The sequence below is a fragment of the Crinia signifera genome, chromosome 2 (assembly GCF_055691185.1).
Source record: "Crinia signifera chromosome 2, ASM5569118v1, whole genome shotgun sequence".
Classification (NCBI taxonomy): Eukaryota; Metazoa; Chordata; class Amphibia; order Anura; family Myobatrachidae; genus Crinia; species Crinia signifera.
This window is the reverse complement of record NC_139218.1, coordinates 379767797-379789692: the sequence shown is the minus strand read 5'-3', so window position 1 is coordinate 379789692 and position 21896 is coordinate 379767797. Positions and strand designations below refer to the sequence as shown.

Sequence of the window (21896 nt, the reverse complement as noted above, 5' to 3'; positions counted from 1 at the left end):
ACATAAACCTAAAAAGTATGGATTGAACGGTCGACATAAAGATGGTCGACAGTCATTAGGTTGACACAAGCATTAGGTCCTCATAGTCTAGGGTCAACAGTCTAAAGGTCGTTATGGGGTTTTTCACTGTATTTTTACCCGAATGTCGACACAGTTGACATGGACACAGGATTAAGTGCACCGCGTATGCTCGCCATGCTGGGCATGGTTTTATCCTAGTTATTTCTCCCACCACGCCCTAGTGGATGGTAGGGCATGAAAACCGCCTGTCGGCTCAAAAAAATATTGAAAATCCCCATCTCAATCTTTTGACTGTTGACTTAGACCATGTCGACTTAATGCTTGTGTCGACCTAGTGACCTTTCAACCGTGTCCCATTTCGACCTTGCTGTATGTCAACCTAGTGGTGTCAACCTAATGACTCGACCATCTTTAGGTCGACCAACCGTTTCCCAAACTTTAAGTAAAGGTTGGCATTTCATAACATTTCAGCATTTGGCAGATGTTGATGTCAATTATCAATGATTAATGTCAACATCATAACTGGACATTGGGAATGATTCATAGCTTTACACAAAGGCAAGGGCAGCATTAATCCCTTAGATACTGCACAAAATTATGTAATTGGCGTAGTCGGCAGGATTTGTATCGAGACTCACACCGACAGCTTTTGCTAATCTCATTAAATGCGTACAAGGGGCCTAATTCAGCATGGATCACTAATCGGCAAATTATCGAACAACTGCGCATGCATTCTGTATGCATCGTGCATGCAAGAGCGTGAATAGCGACAGAAAATGTGTATGGATCACTAACACAAAGGTTGAGTGACAGGAAGCTGGCGTTTGGGGGAGTGGTCACCAGACATTTTCTGCGAGTGTCAGAAAAAAACGTGCGTTCGGACAGGCGGCATCTCAGGCGCACGGCAAGCTGCGATGTTACTGAGCCAACCTGAATGAGGGCCCAAATGTGTTGTGCGAGCCAACCTGAATTGCCCCCTAAATGAGAAACATTACAGGCAGGAATAGTGCTGCAAGATAGAGTATATACACTAATGCATTATGAAGAACAATATAGTTTGGGTTACCATTAAACACCTGTGTTATTCCAGCCCTTAATGTGTGTATACATGTGACCCTGTATGGATGAAGTAGGACAACGGAAATATGTTTATGGAACTGTCCAAACAGAAAGCTGAGCCACGGATGCACGCGGCAGGCTAATACCGCAGACAGCAGAACCCATCAATCATAAAGAAGTGACCGCTGACAGGACAAATATTGATGTAGGAAATGACAGCGCAGACCTGCATTACAGAGCGATGTGTATTAGGCTGGTTATTAAGGGTTAGCAATGGAAATAGGGTTATACAGTGCTGTGAACATTACATGGAAAATGTACCTTTCCTTTCCCTGTGCTTTATAAATATTTAATGAAACCCATGGATTTGTCCGTTTGCACAGAAAGCCACCGTACAGGGAAATACCTAATGAGCCCTTTACCCTTGTGACACTGGTTTTAAGGTGAATTACAACTGAGCGTCTAAATGTATTCAATGCAAATATCTACAGTTTATAAGTGGGCGGGAACCACCTGCAGCCAATGAAGTAGTGGTTGTTGAGTATGATGAACAGGTCTGTGATATGGTTGTATAGTGGAAGGAGCAGGGTACCCCAGCAGCACAGAGGCGATTCTTCGGCAGGACGGGCAGTCTGGGACTCAATAAGCTACGATTTTGCAGCTTACCGAGACCACCAGAATCAGGTCCATTGTCTGTGATCATCCTCCTATCCAGATCTGATTTGCCTTCAATATGCCAATATCGGGCCTTTAGTTCTCTGAACTAGAGTTTTATCCCACTGGCTTTAATGGAAGCGTAACTGTTTTCTTAAGTAGGTTCTTCAACTTTAAACATCAATTGTCAGTTGACTGCCTTTATAGCGTGTGCATGGGTGTCAGTGGGAATTGTTTATTTCTAAGACAACAGGAAGGAACGTGTTTGGCTGCCGCCTCTCCGGTGGTGGACGGGAATCCTGGAACACATAATAAACAGATTCCATCTCCTTTATAAAGTATTTGATAGCAGACATCAATACAAACATGTCAGGTCAGTGACTGACTCCAGAGATGGCTGCTGTTTGCAGTTTCCTCTCATGTTTCTAAGTAGCGAACTCTGAGCACTCTGTGCCTGGTCTCATATCACAGATATCTGTCTTTATTACAAGTTTTGATAACTACTATAGTTATTTATGAGACATGAGAAATGCAGTATGATTGATGCTCTTCGGCTGGCACGGGGACTGGATAAGTGCGGCGGTGGGAGGCAGCGTGAGCCGGGACGGGGCCACGTGAGCTGCTCTCACCCGGCACAGCGGCAGTAGGTACTGGACTCAGCAGTGGGTGCGGGCAACGGCAGGAGTGTGCAGGCAGTGGCAGACAGGAGGACAGCGCCGTGTAAGCTGCTACTGCTTGCCCGGCTCCCTCCTCCCTGCCTCAATACGGCATCTTTTTTATGTTGGATTGAGATTGACGGAAACATAGCCAAAACCTAATGGTTTTGCCCGTGTTTCCGTCAAAAGCAGGTGGGGTAGCGGGTAATCCGTCAATCCACCTGCTTTTCGGCATGTCGAAACATTTCCACCTGCCGAAAAAAAAAACCAGATAGCATTGAAAAGATCGGAACCCCTTCAGCAGTTTCAACACTCCTTGAATATACCCCAATGCAGTATAATTCACACCAACTATTGAATCTAATAATAAGCGTGTAACTTTTTTGTTGTTGTTGCATTAAGCAATACCTTGCACATACAGATTTAATAACAGTCTCATTGGAGTCAGCCCATTGGGCTTATACATTCTTTGGGCGGGAGTTTAAAGACGTCTTTGTCTTGGACTTGTGTTGTAGATGACAATAAATAATTACAGTAGGTGTGCAGTGATGTGACACTGGCCACACCCACACAGACTTCCTCAGAGGGCCTGGGTAGACGGCAGCCGGAGTTTAAAGACGTCTTTGTCTTGGACTTGTGTTGTAGATGAACATAAATAATTACAGTAGGTGTGCGGGGATGTACACACCTACATGACACTGGCCACACCCACACAGACGTCCTCAGAGGGCCTGGGTAGATGGCAGCGGGAGTTTAAAGACGTCTTTGTCTTGGACTTGTGTTGTAGATGAACATAAATATTACAGTAGGTGTGCGGGGATGTACACACCTACGTGACACTGGCCACACCCACACAGACATCCTCAGAGGGCCTGGGTAGATGGCAGCGGGAGTTTAAAGACGTCTTTGTCTTGGACTTGTGTTGTAGATGAACATAAATATTACAGTAGGTGTGCGGGGATGTACACACCTACGTGACACTGGCCACACCCACACAGACGTCCTCAGAGGGCCTGGGTAGACGGCAGTGTAAACAGGTACGCTAGCATTCTGCATCACCACACACCATGTCAGAGATATATATAATATTCAAGTACATGTTATTGCTCTCTGCCCATGTGCCATATTGTAGATGTAAGGACGGCTTCCATAACAGGCAGTAGGTATGTAAATGCACCCATTACAGATGTGGCACTGGTAGTCTGCAATGCAATGTACTGTTCATTATTTGTTGGCTATTTACAGGAAAACATCCCTATAACCCAGCTATAGATATATCATCTATCTCACTTCAGATTTATCCTCAGAGAGCGCCGAAATTGGCAGTGACTCTAGATACGGACTCGAGAAGTCGTAAAGAACTCTATAACAGGAACCTCAATATCTGCACTGGCGGAATCCAGGGCTCTGAGCGCTGACATTAATCCTCTTTATAAAACCTTCTCTGGACAAGGGCTGTCAGCGCGGCGAAAGGCACCAGGGGCCGGTATTTCTGGCATTTATTTAATGCAATCTTTGTTCTCTTACTGTGAGGATCTGTGTAGTACAGGAGTTAATAACTAGGTACAGACACGTTTTGTTGTGACTTTTAGACTAAAGTATAGTGCGCTTTAGTTCCAAGGGTATAATAACCCGTGTCCGTCATCGCCTGTCCCGCTTGCCGTACTTTTCATTTGCAGCCATTTGCAAGCACCACAAATAGACCGAATAAAACGTTCAACCTTTGTAACCATATATTAATGTGTGTCCGGCTGTAGCTAAGCGTCGCGCGTTATTCTGTCAGGAACGCTAATGGCGTCCGACTTAATAAATCACTCATTAAAAGGTTCCAGAAACGGCGGGTCTCTGAATCACCGAGGAGCAGGTATTCATAACTAATGGTTTTACTTATTCCACCTAAATAGAGCCACATGCTGCATATTTTTTCCTTAATAACCACAATCCAGACAGTTATTATTGCAGATCAGAATACTGTCTATACCAGGGCTGGCTAAACCGGTCCTCGAGATCTACCAACGGTCCACGTTTTCCCAGACCACCTAGCTCGTGCACAGCTGTAGTCATTACTAACTGTCACATTTTCAAACCTGCTGCATTCATTCCTACTATAGATGCACAGGTGGTCTGATATACATGAACTGTTGGTAGATCCTAAGGACAGGTTCGGCCACTCCTGGTCTGTTCAGTTTGATAAGGGTCCAGGGAGTTCCTGCTCTGGTGCGCCGTTCAGAGGCAACAGCGATAGTGGGCAGGTGTGTGTGTGTGTGTGTGTGTGTGTGTGGGGGGGGGGTTACGATTGATCACCCTGATGTCCCACAGTTATAGGAACTGCCTCTGTATCCATACATGAGCACAGCCACCAGCAGAGCAGTGAGGAGACATCAGAGGGATCCACTCCGCTACCTCTTTGCAATCCTGGATCCCCTACCAGTAGGAAGGCGTAGGGCACCTGGAATTGGCTGTCTGTGAAGACGGCTCTGAAAACTTGCTGAATATTAGGCTAGCCCTATTGAGCATGTAATTATGAATAGGCCCGATACATAAATATCTGGAAACTAGTGTTTTTGATCCCAACTGGCATTTTCCAAACACGGGGCATTTAGGAGCTGATTTAGCGGAGCACCATTTATCACCTGCAATGCATTTTTAACACTCGGTGATAAATGAGCCCTTTCGTTTGGAATTCATAGGTAGATGCTGGTTGCTTGGAGCCATGCTAAAAGTATAAACACAGACAGCGACCGTTACTTATACGAGGGGTTATTTATCTGCAGCTCACGATAACTCACATTCAACAATAAACATTATTTATCATTCACATATTTTAATGTGTCAAGCGCTATAAAATCTGGTGCTATTTAAAAGTAAAAAAAAATATGGTGCACCACACAAGATGATACATAATAAATGATAACATCCTAGCATGCCCTATCGGCTTAGATCTCATTTCATTTTATTTGATTCTTTCCAAGGACGAGGCAGTAACATAACGGCACTAGTTCTGTAGCTGCCACTGGGCCTGATCGAAGAGCAAAATCTTTCTCAAATGGACAAACTCATGCCGCACTGCAGGTGGGGCAGATGTAACATGGGCAGAGAGAGTTACATTTGGGTGAGTTATTTAGATTATGCGCAGGGTAAATACTGGCTGCTTTATGTTTCCACTGCAATTTAGATTTCAGTTTGAACACATCCCATCCAAATCTAATGCTGGGTACACACCAGGACGACAAGGGTCCGATCCCATCAATCTAGATCCATTTCCAACCGATTGGATGTAGATTGTGTGGTGATTGGGCCCTTTTCTGTCCTGGTGTGGTCCGATACCGATCCGATGCGCAGTCCTGCGGTCGGTCGTTCTTCAGATCCTACCTGCAGCAGGTAGGATCTGGAAACGGCCATACTCCTGGGTGCGGGTCGCCATTGAATCGGTCCCGCTCACGGTGCACATCGTGAGCTGGTTATGCCCCCCCCCCACGTCATCATGAGTGGGTCGGAAGAAACACTGACGACCCGCTCACATCGTGCATCGTGAGCGGGTTGTCCTGGTGTGTACCCCACAAAACTCTCTCTGCACATGTTGCATCTGCCCATGGGGCTTAGTTCAGACCTGAACGCAAATTTGCACATCCAGCGTTCAGTTAAGCCACGCCCAGCTAGAGTGAAATTCCGCTTGTCGACCTAGACAATGTCGAACTAACGTCCTGTCGAACTAATGACCTTTCGACCTAGAACAATGTCGACCTTTTCACATGTCTACATAGAACAGGGGTGGCCAAACCTGTCCTCAAGATCGACCAACGGTGCAGGTTTTCCAGGCAACCTGTGGATCTATTGTAGGAATGAATGCAGCATGTTTTAAAATGTGACAGTTAGTAATGACTACAGCTGTGCACCAGCTAGGTAACCTGGAAAACGTGGACCGTTGGTAGATCTCGAGGACCGGTTTGGCCACCCCTGACATAGAACCATGTCGACCCAATGACTGTTGACCATAACGCTGTAGACCAAATGAACGCATCCCTTTATTTCAATGATTTTCATCTGCTAAATAGACATCCCCAATCAAGAACTAAATTCCTCACATGTTACCAACGGTAGGGTCATCGTCTACAGCACTGGTTCCCAACCTGTGTGCTGTGGCTCCCTGGGGAGCCTTTGGACCCTTGTCGGGGTGCCCTGGGTTGGTGGTCCAGGACCATTTCAAATTAATTATGGTCATAATAGACAAAACCAGATCTTGTGGCTGCCAATCTCCTATATATTTGGCTACATCTGTCACTCAAAGTGGGTGTCTGTGTCTATAACGCTCTGTTCCTGGACTTTCCTCTTAATGTGTGATTGCCTTCATCTGTGCTGAACACCTTTCTGAGAAATTAACCTGTTTAAAACAGGTGATGGCAATCATACATTAAGGGGAAGTCTAGAAACAGAGCATTGTGTCCCTCCTGGAGAGGGTCATGTTGGGAGGTATGTGACAGAGAACCAGCCCAGTGAGCCCACAGACAGTGCCAGACACCCACTGCCTTCCCATGTTGCCCAGCACTGCTACTCCACAGCCACCAGGAGAGCGCCCCCCTCCCGCGATTTGCGGCAAAACCTCCCCCCCCCCCGCGCGCCCCCCCCCCTCCCGCGATTCGCGGCAAAAACACCCGCTCCCCCGCGACCCCCCCTACCGCGATTCGCAGCAAAAACACCCCCGCGACCCCCCCTCCCGCGATTCGCTGCAAAAAGAACCCCCCCACGACCCCTCCCGCAATTCGCGGCATAACCAACACCCCGCGACCCCCCCCTCCCCCGATTCGCGGAAAAAACACCCCCCCCCCCCCCGCGACCTCCCTCCCGCGATTCGCGGCAAAAAGAACCCCCCCGCGACCCCCCCTTGCACGATTGGCGGCACCCCCCCTGCGACCCCCCTCCCGCGATTCGCGGCATTTTTTGAATATTTTCATATTCATTCTCATGTGTCGACATGGACACCAATGAAGTGCCACACTTATGTCAACATTTACATGTGTTGACCTTTCTGTGTTGATTTTTTTCTTGTGGCGATTCGCGTCACACCCCCCGCAACCCCCCCTCCGGCGATTCGCGGCACCCCCCCGCGACCCCCCCCCTCCCGCAATTCGCGGCAACCCCCCACCGGAACCCCCATGAACCCCGCTCTCCCGCGATTCGCGGCACCCACCCCCCGCAACCCCCCCCCCTCCCGCAAATCGCGGCACCCCCCGCGATTCGCGGCAGCCCCAGGATTAAATGGCACATGCAAAACACTGGCACGGCTATGGTCGACAATGAAAAAGGTTGACATGAGTTTTTGAAGATTTATTTCATTTTTTGAATGTTTTCATATTCATTGTCATGTGTCAACATGGACACCAATGAAGTGGCACACTTATGTCAACATTTACATGTGTTGACCTTTCTGTGTTGATTTTTTCTTGTGGCGATTCGCGTCACACCCCCCCCGCAACCCCCCCTCCCGCGATTCGCGGCACCCCCCGTGACCCCCCACCTCCCGCAATTCGCAGCAACCACCCACCGGAACCCCTGTGAACCCCGCCCTCCCGCGATTCGCGGCACCCAACCCCGCGACTCCCCCCCCTCCCGCAATTCGCGGCACCCCCCGTGATTCGCGGCAGCTCCAGAATTAAATTGCACATGGAAAACACTGACATGGCTATGGTCGACAATGAAAAAGGTTGACATGAGTTTTTGAAGTTTTTTTTTTTCATTTTTTGAATATTTTCATATTCATTCTCATGTGTCGACATGGACACCAATGAAGTGCCACACTTATGTCAACATTTACATGTGTTGACCTTTCTGTGTTGATTTTTTCTTGTGGCGATTTGCTTCACACCCCCCCCCCCACCCCCACCCCCCCACAACCCCCACTCCCGCGATTCACGGCACACACACACCTCCCCCGCGATTCTCGGCACCCCACCCCGTGACCCCCCCTCCCGTGATTCACGGCACACCCCCGCGACCCCCCCTCCCATGATTCGCCGCAACCCCCACCCCGTAACCCCCCCTCCCGCGATTCGCGGCACCCACCCCCGCGACCCCCCCTCCCGCAATTCGCGGCACCCCCCCGCGATTCGCGGCAGCTCCAGAATTAAATTGCACATGGAAAACACTGACATGGCTATGGTCGACAATGAAAAAGGTTGACATGAGTTTTTGAAGTTTTTTTTTTCATTTTTTTGAATGTTTTCATATTCATTCTCATGTGTCGACATGGACACCAATGAAGTCCCACACTTATGTCAACATTTACATGTGTAGACCTTTCTGTGTTGATTTTTTCTTGTGGCGATTCGCGTCACACCCCCCCCCCCGCAACCCCCACTCCCACGATTCACGGCACACACACACACCCCCGCGATTCTCGGCACCCCACCCCGTGACCCCCCCTCCTGTGATTCACGGCACACCCCCCGCGACCCCCCCTACCATGATTTGCCGCAACCCCCGCCCCCGTATCCCCCCTCCCGCGATTTGCGGCAACCCACCCCGCGACCCCCCTCCCGCGATTCTCTGCAATCCCTCCCCTCCCGCGATTCGCAGCATCCACCCCCCCACAACCCCCCCTCCTGCAATTCGCGGCACCCCCCGCGACCCCCCCTCCTGCAATTCGCGGCACCCTCCGCGACCCCCCCTCCCGCGATTCGCGGACACCTAAGTTGCAATACAGGGCATCTTTCATACAATTCTAACCATATTTCTCATATACATACGTTCACAAATTAAGGGGGCGCAGCCCCTTACGACGGTGTGAAGAGCGCCCGTAGGGCGCGATGAATCACCTAGTCATAATATATATAGACAAACAGAAGGGAATCATGTTTCTCACCACATCGTTAAACCTAAAGATGACATATTAACACAATTTATTTAAAATATTTTTTTAATTTCTCAATTAGAACCTTTTGGCCTTGATTCAAATAAAGTTTGGGAACCAATGGTAATCTTTTAAATATACAAAATTAAGATGATCCTATATAATCTTACATAAAATAAAAATCTTTGAATTCTTCAACAAATAAATAAAACCATCTGGTAACTGCACGCGTGTGTATTATATTGATTTATTTAATATAGTAGAAATCATCCTGTCTTTTACAGGTATCACAGTTGTTTGGTGCACTGCTAAATGAATGCTTCATCATGAACAACAATAAAGATTCAGTGCAAATTTGTCTAAAGGTTCTTGAAACGATTTAAAGCTTTCAAAATGTTGACATGGCTTTTGTCACTATTATCTTCTCCCTCCACAGCGCCCCATTAAGGGTGTGTGTCATGCTCCACCCAAAGGGCGTGTCTAGTTCCATATATGGAGTGATTGTGAAAAGAGATTGTGAACGTGGCACCTAGAAGCGTGGCTGTGTACTGCTACATCTGAGAGGAATCTTTTAAAATGACTTATATCCAAATGTAGATGAGCCCCAAAGCAGTTAGTTAGAGCTACTATACTTGGTAAAGTGCTGGGAAATGGGGCTGATGATCTTTCATACCTTTTTTACCCACAAATGTAAGATTGTAAAGTGGGCTAGTTGACATGAGGGAGATTGCTAGACTAATGAGGGTGAGAGGGAGATTGCTGCTATGTCAGGGGGTCTCCTGCAGAATGCAGGAGGGGAGGTAACTATGATGTTAAAGTGTAATGTGGGCTAGGTGACATGAGGGAGATTGCTAGACTAATGAGGGTGAGAGGGAGATTGCTGCTATGTCAGGGAGTCTCCTGCAGAATGCAGGAGGGGAGGTAACTATGATGTAAAAGTGTAATGTGGGCTGGGTGAAATGGGGGAGATTGCTAGACTAATGAGGGGGAGAGGGAGATTGCTGTTATATCAGGAAGTCTCCTACAGAATGCAAGAGGGTAGGCAACTATGGATGATGAATGTTGGGAGATGAAGTCCAACGTCACGTGACTTGTCCAAAGGCTGTGGATGGATTAGACCGTATGCCAAGAAATGCTACATCTTTGTGCCCTGGTTATTGGAAATCATGGCCCTGGCACTCTAATCCCATTAGAAATCACTGATGCTTTGTTTTAATTATATTACTTTAATCCGCAATGCCTTGCGGTTGTAAAAAACGATGACCTGTCCCATGGCAGTATAGCCTTTTAAAATTTATTGTGACGGTGTGTGAAAGTACTTTTTAAGATGCATTATTCCCCATTTGTCTCTAAAGCACCCGATCAATAAAGCTTCCTGACATTGAATATTTTTCCCATATTGTCATTTGAGCATCTAATGGAAAACACATCATACATAATAGATTTACACATTAGTAAATCAGCGTCATGACATAATCCATTTTACCTTTAAATATATTTATTTGTGGTAATGGTTAAAGCATTTTCTAATTGTAATGTTGGATTTGATTCAACGAGCTTATATTAAATGAGATAAAAATAAATTTTTAAAAAGAGATGTATTTAATAGCTTTTGATCCTGAAGTCGTTCTCTCCAACTCTTCTTCTGTTTTAAGCAAATCAGTCCCAATTTGAGGGCAATTGTCACGGTGTTATGCCACAGTGTTACCTGCTTCAGGTGGTGATCGATGTTCTGCGGCTCTGTCCTGGAACCAAGGAGGCTGTATATAGTTCTTTTGCATAAGCCTTGGGTAGCAGCAAGAACGGCTGTTGGTATATATCTTATATATTTGCCCAGATCTCTCTGTGAGTGTGTGTGTGTATAACGCTGGGCGGAGTCATGGGCGGAGTCATAGGCTTATAGGATATCAGTGCCTCTTTGACACCGCCCACACACATTCACGGAGTGACAAAGAGGCACCATACTGACAGGATGCTATCTGGCAGACTCCCCCCAACTAGCCTGCAGTGGCCGGGGATGAATCCGCACCCCACTTTCTGCAGATGCAGGACCGGACTGGTTACTGACTGATGATATACTGGACTGGTTACTGACTGAACATATGCAGGACTGGACTGGTTACTGACTGAGGATATGCAGGACCGTACCGGCTGAGGAGCTGCACAGGAGACAACATGCAGGAGCATTTTCCTAGAGGTGAGGTCTCATTGGCATGTGCAGAGGGGTGTGGTGAAGTGATTTGCATAACATCGTCCCCGCCCCCCTGCAGTGAACCCGTTACAATGCCTAAGTCCCGCCCAATGTAAGTCTCCTGCACCTTCCAGGATAGTGGTAACTATGGGGATTATTATGGTTGATTCGCAAGGCTGTGAATTCGCAGCCTTGCAAATCCACCAAACCCCACCCTGCAAATGATCCTGCCTTGTGAATGATACGCCGGCCCACCTTTAGCAAGACGTGTTTCTTCACACAGCATGCAAATGGATGTTTCACATAGACATCCATTCACATGCCACTGGGACCCTCCCACATCTTTCGATGGTCGCCGACCATCGAAAGATGTGTAAGGTGCACGCATATGTAAGATCGCTCTGAGCAACCTTACATATGCGCGTACGCTCGGGAGGAAGTGGGCGGGCCGGTGATGTCACCCCCCCCCCGCATGTCCATCACGGCCGCTCAGCATTCTCATGGGAACGCCCAGGCAATGCTGAAAATTCCCATATACTAATGGGCCAGTCCGCAGCCCCACGTTCCCACGCCCTCCGCCCGCAAGGATGGGCGCTCGCCGTGAGTGCATGCACCCAGCGTATGCACATGCACAGAAATGCGCACGCACTTTCAAAAAACATGCGAACGCATATGGGCTTGCGAATGGACCTGAATGAGGCCCTATGTACGACCCAAGAAACTGACATCGGTAGAGGAACCACAATGTTAATTTAAAATGACAAAACTTTTTCAGTGCTCGATATAATTCGGGAAACAATTTTGTACGGTGCCTCTTGTTACCTCTAAACAACTTTATAAAAGGGGGGAATTCGAGAGAAAAATGTTTGTGTGAATATGAACTGCAAGATTAAAAATGTAATTGTGGTGTAGACTTCAGATTTATTTGAGAAGGGGATAATCATAGTAATTACCCAGTTTGAGTTTTTTGTGGAAGCCTAATTAGATCCCCCAAAAAGCATTTGTATGCAGAAGAATCAACGCGTACATAAAAGAACCATCTGTTTTCTGTCTACTTACAGCAGTACTGTTGCGTGTCATTATCCTATAGTTGACACTCGACGTGTGACAATGTCTTTATTCAGTTAGCAGATAACCTGGCGTTAGGTTCTTGCTATCGTATCTTCCGCTTCTGCTTCGGGATTGACTAAGAAAGAATAAAGAAAAGGGATCAACACGTTTTATTTTTACATATTTGTCGCCGCGTCGACCACTGAAGCTAGACAGGCCTTAAGTCGACACCTGAAATAGGTCGACATGGTCGTAAGGTGGACAATGGCAAAATCAACATTCAAAAGGTCGAGTTTTGGCACATGTTGGCTCCAAAAAAAAAAACATGAAAAACTCTTAAACTTTGGACTGTCAACCTTGCAATTGTCGACCTAGTGTTTGTGTCGACATTCCAACTCTGTTGACCTTAGCAATACCAAACTATTTCAGGTCAACTGTCGAAGACCTTCAGTGATCGACCCAATACATGTTGACTGTATTCCTAATAAGATGCTCCAGTTGCAGTGAAACCCTCTATTAATCAATGGCCCGCCATATTACTCGACTTCCCACTCTTTACTGTATTGTATACAGCGACTAAAGAAACAAGCTATGCCTTAAAATGATCATTTCCTGCTCACTCTAGATCATTGGTTCCCAACCTGTGGTACGTGTACCCCTGGGGGTACGCGTCCACCTGCTCGGGGGTACGCGGCTGCCCGGCCTGTAATGGCGGACGCGGCAGTCAGACAGGTTGCTGGAGGGGAGGAGAGTGCATTGCACATCTCTCCTACCCCTCAGTGTGCTTCCCTGTGACTGGCCGCCCGTCCGCCAATCAATCAGAGCTTGCGGGCCGGCAGCCAATCAGGAGCCGGCCCGCGAACTTTGATTGGCGGGCAGCCCAGTCACAGTGAAGGGAAGGAGAGATATGCAGTGTGCTGTACTCTCCTTCCCTGAGAGAAGCAGCGGCGGCAGCTACACGGCAGGGGGACACTGGACTGTCCTCTCCCCAGCAGCAGTGTCAATGGTGAGTGTGCTGCTGCTGGGAAATACTATGGGGGTATTGCTGGCACTGTGGGGCATACTTGTTACTGGCATTGTGGGACATTGCTGGCACTGTGGGGCATACTTGTTACTGGCACTGTGGGGCATTGCTGGCACTGTGGGTCATTGCTGGCACTGTGGGGCATACTTGTTGCTGGCACTGTGGGGCATTGCTGGCACTGTGGGGCATTGCTGGCACTGTGGGGCATACTTGTTGCTGGCACTGTGGGGCATACTTGTTGCTGGCACTGTGGGGCATACTTGTTGCTGGCACTGTGGGGCATTGATGGCACTGTGGGGCATTGCTGGCACTGTGGGGCATACTTGTTGCTGGCACTATGTGGGCATACTTGTTGCTGGCACTGTAGGGGCATTGTTGGCACTGTGGGCGCATACCCAGTACCATGGGGTCATAACTGGCACCGTGGTGGCATTCCCGTTTCTGGAACTGTGGGGGCATACCTGGCACCATTGAAGCATATGTGTATCTGGCACTTTTGGGGGCATATGTGTATCTGGCACTATTGGAAGGCTAACGTGATCCATTGGAATGTCTATTGCTTCAGTAATAGAGATTTGACAAGGTTCTGTTATTTTATATGCTGTCCAGAATGGGCTGAGTTTATATTGTGGTCAAGTGGTTGCACTTTTTTTTTTCTCGTCATTGCCAGTATGACTTGCCCCTTTTAAACCACACCCCTTTTTAGGCCACGCCCCCTAGAAATTTCACGAGGGGTTACTCATCAATGAAACGCCTAATCAAGGGGTACGGGAGACAAAAAAGGTTGGGAACCACTGCTCTAGATTATCCCTTACATTGACATAGAATGTGACGGCAGATAAAAACCACTGGACCCATCTAGTCTGCCCTTTTTTAAACATGTTACCTCAAACCATATTGCTACCTCTCCCGTTATTTCATGGATTTCCTGACTTTTTAAAGTATTCCTGGCCCCAGAAGCAGGCTGAGGCCATAAATATGTCATTCGCAACATTGCACAGGGGTCTCGTTGTGCAAGTTGTGTTACCAACATGACAACACCACCTAGTGTTCTTAACGGGGATCACATCATTGGGCACTAGGGACATGATGATGTGAAATGCGTTGTCATGTTTCTTAAACTTGCCCTGTGGTATGTTCCGAAGACAGGACTCCAAAAAGTGGGCGAGTATGTGTGTGTAATGGTAAAGGACCTGTGCACCTACACTTATTGCAATTACCTTGTTAAAATGCCCTTATTCCCAGAATGGAAAATAAAAACTTTGCTTCTAGTGAATAGATTGTCAGTTTTCATTTAAATTCTACATTCCTTTCCATTGTCCATTGTTGATATGAGCTTCGAACAGCCTTGCAACACTAGATTTACTGAATTGAAGCCTAGATTTACTGAATTCAAATCAGCTGAACCCCAAATAATGCTTCCAGTTTGTCTAGCTTCCACATAAACACATGAACAGACTAATCCCAAAGACTCTATGCTACTGTATTATAAGAATTAGCTCTTTATTTTGAGTGGTATTCATTGTCATTGCTAACAAATGTGCACAATTAAGTTTAGAAAACAATCAATAAAGAACACATTTAGCTTGTGGTTAAAACATCACAGTGACCAACATGGATTGTGCCTTAACAGACACGGAAAATCATTTTGGTTTGGTTTGTCTGTGGCAAATCGTGTTGTTTTATTAACCATACTAGGTGATTCATCGCGCCCTACGGGCGCTCTTCACACCGTCGTAAGGGGCTGCGCCCCCTTAATTTGTGAACGTTTGTATTGTGAGAAATATGGTTAGAATTGAATGAAAGATGCCTGTGTTGCAACTTGAGTTATAGGTGAAATGTGTTAAATAGAGAGCATATGATTTGGAAGGGGGTGTGTATTGTTTTGTTTAATGAAAAAGCGGTTACAGAGTAAGATGTACATTGATAGTGTGGAGGGTACAGTGGCATTTGTGGGTGTGGGGTGGGGGTGTGTGTGCGTGTTGTTTAGGTGTGTGTGTGTGCAATAGTATAGTAGGGTGTTTTTGAGTCAGCGGCTCCCCACTGCCGGAGGTCACAACACAGGAAAACAGGAGGCTGGGTAGTGATAGGGGTGTGTGGGCATAAGGGGGACTAAAGAGGAGGGTGGGAGATACTGTGCAGCTTCTGCCAGTGGGTGAGGGTCCAGCGTGGCAGCACAGGAGTACAGGACGGTGGCCCGGAGTCAGTGTCTCTTCCTACTGGGTCGGAGTTAGGGTGCATGAGAGCAGGAGGCTGGGCTATAAGGCATGATAGGGGTATGTGGGCAACACAGCGTCAGCGACTCCCCAGTGGTGGAAGTTACGGTTCAGGAGAGCAGGAAGCTGGGTAGTGATAGGGGTGTGTGGGCTTAAGGGGGACTAAAGAGGAGGTTGGGAGACACTGTGCAGCTTCTGCCAGTGGGTGAGGGTCCAGCGTGGCAGCACAGGAGTACAGGACAGTGCCCCTGAGTCAGTGTCTCCTCCTACTGGGTGGGAGTTAGGGTGCATGAGAGCAGGAGGCTGGGTGGTAAAGCATGATAGGGGAATGTGGGCAACACAGGTTGAGCGGGTCCCCACTGGCGGAAATTACGGGGCAGGAGAACAGGAGGCAGGGCAGTGATAGAGGTGTGTGGGCATGAGGGGGTTGTAAAGGTTTTTGGCTGTTGCTGAGTAGGGATAGACATTGGTGCAGACGCCATCGATAGTAGTAACATATTACTTGGATAACCATCGATTGTTGTAGCTATCGATGGTCATCCATTATATCTGACTGAATAGGCCGTGGGTCATTCAGAACTTGGTGACTTCCGGGTGTGGGGGGCGGAGCTATGCTCTGTGTCCCGGCACCTTAAAAAAAATTGAAACTTGATTGGTTCTCCTTTGCCATTGATGTAGGGAAACCATCTTGTCCTCCCACATCGATGGCAAAAGTATTCAACATCGGCCATAAACCATTGATTATTTGAAATCATTGATGGTCGATGGGCATCCCTAGAACTGGAGGAGGGTGGGGGACAGTATGCAGCTCCCGGCAGTAGGTGAGCGTCTCCTCAGTGTGCATGAGAGCAGGAGGCTGTATAATAGTGGTATGTGGGCAAGACATTGATAAAAGTTGTGGCGCTGGTGCAGAGGACCGTGGGGTCACTTCTGGCAGTGGGGGAACCTGCAGCGCGGCAGCCAGGGCCGGATTTCCCACCTAGGGGCGGCAGCTGCTTGTGGCGGTACAGGTACAGTATCCCCCATTGTTACGTTGGTACGTGAAATGCGGGAGCGGGGTCGCGGGGGTCTGCTGGGGGGTGGAATTGCTGGAAGGGGGTCAGGGGGGTCTGCAAATTGCGGGGGGTGTTGCGAATTGCGGGAGGGGAGTCGCGGGGGCCTGGGGGGGGGGTTGCTGGCAGAGGGGGGGGGGGGGGTGCAGGAGTAATGGTGGCTGTGGAGTAATGGTGGAAGGTGGGCGTGTACTGTAGCCCTGGCTGGGCGGGGGGCTGGTGATGTCAAGGGGGTGGAACGTTATACACATGAAAACGTTATACACATAAAACACTGGTCTTTTCCCTAGGGGGGGGCGGGTTTGTGTATGCCGCTGGGTGGGAACGTTAGCTACACAGGGGATGAGTGGCAGATCTGGCTCAATATATAAGAGACTAGGTGATTCATCGCGCCCTACGGGCGCTCTTCACACCGGCGTAAGGGGCTACGCCCTTTAATTTGTGAACATTTGTATTGTGAGAAATATGGTTAGAATTGTATGAAAGATGCCCTGTATTGCAGCTTCTGGCAGTGGGTGAGGGTCCAGCGTGGCAGCACAGGAGTACCGGACGGTGGCCCTGAGTCAGTGTCTCCTCCTACTGGGTGGGAGTTAGGGTGCATGAGAGCAGGAGGCTGGGATATGAGGCATGATAGGGGTATGTGGGCAACACAGCGTCAGCGATTACCCAGTGGTGGAAGTTACGGTTCAGGAGAGCAGGAAGCTGGGTAGTGATAGGGGTGTGTGGGCATACGGGGGACTAAAGAGGGTGGTGGACACTGTGCAGCTTCTGCCAGTGGGTGAGGGTGCAGCGTGGCAGCACAGAAATACAGGAGTCAGTGTCTCCTCCGACTGGGTGGGAGTTAGGGTGCATGAGAGCAGGAGGCTGGGCGGTAAAGCATGATAGGGGAATGTGGGCAACACAGGGTGAGCGGGTCTCCACTGGCGGAAGTTACGGGGCAGGAGAACAGGAGGCAGGGCAGTGTCCTCCCACATTGATGGCAAAAGTATTCAACATCGGCCATAAACCATCGATTATTTGAAAATCATTGATGGTCGATGGGCATCCCTAGAACTGTAGGAGGGTGGGGGACAGTATGCAGCTCCCGGCAGTGGGTGAGCGTCTCCTCCCACTGGGAGGGAGTGAGCGTGCATGAGAGCAGGAGGCTGTATAATAGTGGTATGTGGGCAAGACATTGATAAAAGTTGTGGCGCTGGTGCAGAGGGCAGTGGGGAAACCTGCAGTGCGGCAGCCAGGGCCGGATTTCCCACCTAGGGGCGGTACCTGCTTGTGGTGGTACAGGATCCCCCATTGTCAGGGGGGTACGTGAAATGCGGGAGCGGGGGCCGCGGTGGTCCGCTGGGGGGTGGAATTGCCGGAAGGGGGTCTGGGGGGTCTGCAAATTGCGGGAGGGGGGGTGGTGTGTGGGGATCCGCGGTTAGCGGGAGGGGGCGGGGGTCCGCAAATCGTGGGCGGGGGCGCGGGGGGGCTTGAATCGTGGGAAGGGGGGGTCCGCAAATTGCGGGAGGGGGGTTGTCGGGGTTAGTGAATTGCGGGAGGGGGGGTTGCGGAGGTCCGTGAATTGCGGGAGGGGCGCGTGGGGTGCCTTGAGTCAAGGTGGGGTGGTGCGGGGGTCCGTGAATCACGGGAGGGGTCATGAATCGCAGGAGGCGGGGGTCGTGGGGGGGCTGCGAATCGCAGAAGGGGGGGTGTGGGGGGTTGCCGTGAATTGCATGAGGGGGGCGTGAATCAAGGGAGGGTGGGTGCAGGGGGGTGGTGCGGGGGTCCGTGAATCGCGGGAGGGGGCATGAATCGCGGGAGGGGGGGTCGTAGGGGGTTCCGAATCGCAGGAAGGGGGGTATGGGGGGGTGCCGTGAATTGCGTGAGGGGGGCATGAATCGCGGGAGGGGGGGTCCCCGAATGTGTGAATTACGGGGCGGTCGCAAATCGCGAGAGGTGCCGAGGGGGCCCGCAAATCGCGGGAGGGGGGCGCTACGGGGGGTTTCGTGAATCGCGGGAGGGGGGGTCGTGAGGGGTTGCGAATCGCAGGAAGGGGGGTGTGGGGGGTGCCGTGAATTGCGTGAGGGGGGCATGAATCGCAGGAGGTGGGGTCCCCGAATGTGTGAATTAGGGGGCGGTCGCAAATCGCGAGAAGTGCCGAGGGGGCCCGCAAATCGCGGGAGGGGGGCGCTACGGGGGGTTCCGTGAATCGCGGGAGGGGGCGGCGCGAATTGCGGGAGGGGGGTCGCAAATCACAGTAGGGGGGGGGGTGCCGTGAATCGCGGGAGGGGGGGTAGCGGGGGGCCCTTTTAATGCCGGGAGGGGGGATCGCAGGGGTCCCGCGAATCGCGGGAGGGGAGGATGCAGGGGTCCTGCGAATCGCGGGAGGGGGCTCGCGAGAGGGAGGGGTCGCTGGGGTCCAGCGATTTGCGGGAGGGTCGCGGGGGTCCCGCGTTTCGCGGGAGGGGGTGGTCGCGGAGGTCCAGCGAATTGCGGGAGGGGGTGGTCGGGTCTGGGACGGATATTAGACAGCACTTACATCGACAGCCATTACATCAACACCATTAGTTCGACAGCTCAATAGGTCGACATGGTTTTAGGTCGACATACCATTAGGTCGACATGTCATTATGTCGACAGCTCATTAGGTCGACAGCTCATTAGGTCGACATGTTTTTAGGTCGACACTGCCATTAGGTCGACAGAGTCTATGTCGACAGTCAAAATGTCGACATGGGTTTTTTCACTGTTTTTTGGCCGAAATGTCGACACAGTCGACATGGACACAGTTTGAAGTGTACCGCAGCCGCTCGCTATGCTTCGGGCACGGTGCCTCGCTGCGCTCGGCACACTATTTTATTCTCCCACCACGCCCTAGTGGATAGTAGGGCATGAAATACCGCCTGTCGGCACATGTCGGCTCAATAAACAGTGAAAAAACCCATGTCGACCTTTTGACTGTCGACATAGACACTGTCGACCTAATGGCAGTGTCGACCTAAAACATGTCGACCTAATGAGCTGTCGACCTAATGAGCTGTCGACATAATGACATGTCGACCTAATGGTATGTCGACCTAAAACCATGTCGACCTATTGAGGTGTCGAACTAATGGTGTCGATGTAATGGCTGTCGATGTAAGTGCTGTCTAATAATAGTCCGGATACCGGGGTGGTCGCGGGGGTCCCGGGGGTCGCGGGGGTCCCGCGATTCGCGGGAGGGGGGGGTCGCGGGGGTCCCGCGATTCGCGGGAGGGGGGGTCAGGGGGGGTCCCGCGAATCGCGAATCGCGGGAGGGGGGGTCGCGGGGGGGTCCCGCAAATTGCGGGGGGGGGTCGCGGGGGGTCCCGCGAATCGCGGGAGGGGGGTCGCGGGGGTCCTGGCAGAGGGTAGGGATGTGCAGGAGTAATGGTGGATGGTGGCTGTGGAGTAATGGTGGATGGTGGGCGTGTACTGTAGCCCTGGCTGGGCGGGGGGAGGTGATGTCAAGGGGGTGGAACGTCAGACACATGAAAGTGAAACTGTTCTACACAGGAACGTTCTCCACAGGAACGTTCTCCACAGGGGTTGAGTGACAGATCTGGCTAAATATATAAGAGATTGGATAATGCATTATGAATGTGGGTACTTGTGTACTTTCACGGCTCCCATCGTATGCCATCGCATGCCATATGTAGTGGCATGCGATGGGATGCGATTTTTGCAGTTTTTAAGCTTTTTTTTTATAAAAACCGCATGTGATTGCATCGCATGCGATTGCATCACATGCGATTTGATCGCATGCGATTTTTAACAGAAATGCATCCAAATGCATTGAAATTAGTATCAAACATGTTCAATGGCCCCCAAATGTCCTTTTTGAGGTAATAGGGTACGAGAAGCTGGCCTTACATCCTGTGTGGTACAGAATGAGCCACAGAAGCTCAGAGTTTATGGCTAGTAGTTCAGGTTCTGGAGAATGGTATAAAAATGCTGATCCCGATCTTGGGAATTGATGGTTCCAGTTGGAGCACTGGTTTTTTCTAAGCTGTATCCCAGTGTTTGTTAACCACGCCCCCATGACACACTTAAGGGGTGTGGTTAGCAAACACTGGACAACAGTCCAGGTTTTAAGGCTCGCCATACTTGAGCACAGTTTATATATATCCATTTCAGCCCGAACTTCGGGTCTTGCACGTCATTAAAAGCTGGTTTCAAGCATTGTCAGATCAGGGATCAGGAAGATCAATCTAAGTTTTTGCAACTGTCTGAAAGTGGTATTAATTAGTACCTTACTCATTTTGATTCAACCATCTGTACAGCGACGTCAGGTGTGGTGACACCCGGTGCACACTCTACATTAACCCCCCCGCCGCCAAGGAGATGTGGCCGTCCAAAAAGGGGTGGAGTTTATTTGAAAGGGGCATGGCCTCTCAGGGACCTCATTTCCGTCACAGTAGGGAGTGTCTTGCTGGGTTTTGCTAGAGCACCGCAGCCTCCGTCTCCTGTTACTGCAGAAGAGCCGGCACTTTGGTGAGGGAGACACCTGGGTGTAGGGCTCACTCACCCTGCCCAAACACCCAACTAGTGACGCCACTGCATCTGTGTACAAGTACGATATCACTCAAATCTAAACTGATATTGGTACATTTAATAAGATGGGAGTTCTATTGAAGATGGGAATTTTCCTATAGCAACCAATCAGATTCTACTTATTTATTTACACCTTCTAGAAGATAATAGTTAGAATTTGTTTGGTTGCTATGGACAACATCCCATCTTCAAAAGAACTCCCTTCTAATTAAATTGACCCCTTTGTGTGATTTGAGGAACGAGGTTGGGGAACACAGCTGTATTCTCACGAGCCTGAACTCAGCCTACAAAAAAGACTACAGGCACTAATGGGGTAATTCAGATCTGCTCACTAGACTGCACATATTCATTCGATAGTTACTCACCATCAAATGATTTCTCCTCTCAGGGACACACCGCGCCCACTGTTTTTGTTGGCACGCCCACGAAACACTGGGCTGACACCTAATGTTAATCTCACCGAAGGGACGGTCCCGAACTCGGACCGGACAGGCCTGAATCAGACCTTTTTTCCTTATGAATTAATAAGCAGCATTTTTCTGCTTATTGATTCAGCACATAACGTGCGATGTAAC

General features: G+C 49.7%; 1 protein-coding gene and 1 long non-coding RNA gene across 8 annotated transcripts in view; one reads left to right on the top strand and one right to left on the bottom strand.

The window, feature by feature from the left end:
* Window positions 1-21896, top strand: part of FAT3 (FAT atypical cadherin 3) — a 475518-nt gene that overhangs the window by 270867 nt on the left and 182755 nt on the right. The gene's annotated exons all lie outside the window — the stretch shown is intronic.
* LOC146059238 (uncharacterized) overlaps window positions 1-21896 on the bottom strand; it is a 34648-nt gene that overhangs the window by 4048 nt on the left and 8704 nt on the right. Inside the window, exon 2 of the long non-coding RNA XR_014470202.1 lies at window positions 12488-12614. This is a non-coding gene — a long non-coding RNA (uncharacterized LOC146059238). The remainder of the gene's footprint in view (window positions 1-12487; window positions 12615-21896) is intronic.